The 3831-nt window shown below is 40.3% G+C and overlaps 1 protein-coding gene across 1 annotated transcript in view; it reads left to right on the forward strand.

Moving 5' to 3' along the window:
- The window catches only part of LOC147629042 (uncharacterized), a 31009-nt gene extending 30722 nt beyond the window's left edge, over positions 1 to 287 (forward strand). Inside the window, exon 2 of the mRNA XM_086812256.1 lies at positions 1 to 287. This exon is cut by the window's left edge and continues 340 nt beyond it. The gene's annotated coding sequence lies outside the window, so the exon portion shown is untranslated.
- The last annotated feature ends 3544 nt before the right edge of the window (positions 288 to 3831 follow it).

Raw genomic sequence — 3831 nt, forward strand, 5'->3', positions numbered from 1 at the left:
ATGGCTTAATCAAGCCAATGGGTCTATTAAGGTTGCATAAAGAGAGAGAAAGAGCAAGCTTAGGAACATCTAACCTGGGCCCACCTGGTCATGTGGAAATTTTCTTCCCATCTTATTTACAGTAAGTCAATATTATTAATGTATTTGCGTTCTTGCATGTGCAGGGGAGCATCCCTCTCTGTGCATGTGTCCGCATACACAGGATATTGCAATTAGTCATTTGGTTTCTGCCGGTTTTCACAAGAGTGTAGGATTTTTCTGCATTAAGAGTAATTGTTTTGCTTGAACTTTGATCTGGATGGATTGTATGAATTTTAAGCTTGTATTGAAGGAGACATTTCACAATCTACATTTTGCTCACAGATAATTGCATCATAAACTATTTTTGTGCATATGTGATGCCAATCAATCCTCCCAAAGGGGGTTTGCTTTCACGGGTGGGAATGTTATTGTAGCTGAGTTCTTTCCAGGTAGGCTTCCTCCTTACTCGGTTCCTCAAAATGACCATTCCGCATGACACTTTGCAGCCCAGTCTCTTGGACTGTCTCAAAGGTCCATGAAGTCATAGGATCTCTAATGGGCATAGCTCTAGCATATGTGAATCTGTGATGGCATGTGTAATCACTGTCCAAGTGCTACACTATCAAGTACGTTGGGGCATCTCTCTTGTTTGAGGTCTTTGGACACTGCTCATTGGGAAGAGGGGGGTGTATCCACACTGGGGTGTTGATGTCAAGTAAAGGCCTGTTGCCAGAAACAGCTGGAAGAGGTGCGGCATAGGTGGGCACGCACATCATGTAGGTGGGCCAAGTTCTATCATATGTGAATCTGTGATGGCATGTGTAATCACTGTCCAAGTGCTACACTATCAAGTGCGTTGGGGTGTTGTTTGAGGTCTTTGGACACTGCTCATTGGGAAGAGGGGGGTGTATCCACGCTGGGGTGTTGATGTCGAGCAAAGGCCTGTTGCCAGAAACAGCTGGAAGAGGTGCGGCATAGGTGGGCGCGCACATCATGTAGTGGTGGTCCTCCCCTGGGCAGGTCCACGTACAAGGTAGACCGACGAGTAGGCGTAAGAAGAGGAGGTGGCCGTGGGGGGCCAGCCACAGCCTAAGGCAAGGGAGGAAAGTGGCAGGCGATTAGTGAAGGTGGGCTTCAAAGACCATTTTAAGCTTCCAAAGAAACCCAAGTTAAGAGTAATGAGGTCATGGTACCTTGTGAACTTTAGCCCAAGGCAGGTGCATATCGTTGAGTAATGGGTTTCACTTACGGAAAAGCAGTATGAAAAAGCAATCTTGTGAATGTAAAAAAGATTAAACGAATATTCAATGGGTATAAGTTTGGTATGGACAAAGTTTTATCACAAGTTAAGTGTGCTTTGAATGGAGTAGTGGGATGTTCTTTGTGAATGCATAGTAAGCCTCTTCAACATGCCATGAGAGTGAATTTCTAATAACGTTAATAGCAAGACAATAATGTAGTTTTCCAAGGTCTTTCATCTCATACTTTGCCACCCATAGCTTCTTTATTGCATCCAAACTTTCCAAGTTGCTAATTATGAGAATGATATAATGAACATACAAGTGATTGATAATACTTAATGCTTAATTTAAAGAGTAGATCTGAGGCTTGTTCAATGATGGTACCCATGCATGTCCTTTGGGCTTGTTTAAGACCTTAGAATGACTTCTTCAACTTGCATACAGCTAGCATCAACATAACAGATATATACTTATTATCCCAATTGATTAAGTGTTAGGGCTAATGGTAGTCATCTTTGTAGTAGGAGGAAATGGCCTATCATAATATTAATCAAAACTACCTTTGGCACAAATCCTTGCTTGGTATTGAACCATTAACATTAAGCTGTAGTCTCTTCATCCGCTTGCACCCAAAAGACTTCTTACCTTGTGGCAAATTTGCAAGTTCTTAAGTATCATTGCTCATGAGACCTTCACGCTCTCATCAATGGCTAAAATCCATTCTTGGTCTATGCATGTTTCTTTTATGTGTTGAAGGTTCAATTATATAGTTGACTCTTGGCCATGAAAACCAAGTGTGAGGCTCTAACAATCCATGTGATTCAATCATTGATGAACGAATTTCTCCCTTGTAGAACTTTACTTTGTCTTAGGTGAGGTTTTACAGGAGCAGTTTATCCTAAGGCTGTGACTGCCACCATGGAGTGAAAGACTCTAATGGAGGAGGAGGATCCCTTGAGCAAGGAGAGGGTTATGAAGGTAGTTTCTTAGTAAATCACGGGTCTCTCCAGCTCGGCAAGAGCATGGGGAGTAAGAAATTGGAATGCCTAGGTCATTACAGGCAATACATTTTGGCAATCAACATCAATGACAGATTGCATGACTGCCAACAAGAGGACCTCATGGAGCCGTTCAAGGGAATTTACTAGCAGCTTTTTTAGAAGTGCAAAGTGGATTGTACCCTCAGGACACAGGTTAGGAAAAAAATGCACAAATGCAATGCCCAAGGTTGTAGGTCAATATGCAAAAATGCAGTTTGACAAACTGCTCACAAGAGAGGAACCCAGAGCAGCACTTGAGGAAATGGAGCCTGAAAAACCATTAGGTTTACATGGATTGACAACAGACTTGGAATCTTATTGAAGACTATCAGAATATAGTGCCAGAAAGTATAAAAGAAGGTGTGCTACCAGCCCAATAAAACTCCTAGATAAAGGGGAAAATTAACAAAATACTTGGAATTAGAGGCCCATCAGTTTCCTCAATAATGTCTCCTGTAAGATTGTCGCTCAGGTGTTGGCTTTGAGACTTTGGGATTGCGTGAAGGACATTGTTTGACCTAATATTGCCAGTCCTAGAACACTTGGGTGTATTCCAATCTGGTATTATCTAGTTAGTGTCTACATGCTGTACTAGACTCTGCTGTTTAGTATTAATCATGAATACAAGTACTCACACACACACAAGAAACAAGTACTCTGCTGTTTAGTATTAATCATGAATTGGTTCTACCATCTACAATGCCTCATACAAAAACATGCAATGATCTCCAATTGTAGCTTGGTGGTGATTCCCATCAGACTTTTGGCTAAATTTTCTCATCCTTCAATGCCATCTAGCATCACATCAAATGGATTGCTTGAACTCTCTGTCTTCCTGATCATTACTGGCCCATAGCAATTCTTTGATTTGCTTGAGACACTCGTTGATGATCTGATGCTGGATGTATATAGTAGTAGTATATACATGTTAGTCTTAAAAAAAGAAGAAGAAAGTGGAACCTTTTGAGGTGCTACATTAAAACCTTGAGATGAATTAGAAGTTGAAGTGGGGCTTTGCCCATTCTCTATTGACTTGCTTGGTAACTCTTGTTGGCTTAATCTTTTTTTAAAGCCTTCATCTTCGTTTATATCTAGACCTCCATGATATGAATTTAGGGCTTAATCTTTTTTAAAGCCTTCATCTTGTTCTATAGCTAGATAGACCTCTTGATATGAATTTAGGGTTGATTTATACCAATTTCCATGCTCATCAAATACAACATATCTAGAAACACAACGCTCACTTAAACCTAAGCTATATAATTTGTAACCTTTGGAGTGCCAGTAATATAAAATGAATATGCATATTAAAATAAATCATGCTACTTTCTTCTCTTCTCATTTGGAGATGTATGTATGTATGTAATATAAGAGAAAACCTTAAGTGAGATACATTTGGATATGCATGTATGTATGTAACGTAAGAGAAAACCTTCAAGTGAGATACATTTGGTTCCCTAAGCATGTATGCTTCTTCCACTCTGAGACTAATGAAGGTTTTGGTCGGATTACTTTTCATGAATTAAGCT

This window comes from Cibotium barometz, chromosome 18, assembly GCF_041138505.1.
Source record: "Cibotium barometz isolate CiBa-2024 chromosome 18, ASM4113850v1, whole genome shotgun sequence".
In the NCBI taxonomy this organism is placed as follows: Eukaryota; Viridiplantae; Streptophyta; class Polypodiopsida; order Cyatheales; family Cibotiaceae; genus Cibotium; species Cibotium barometz.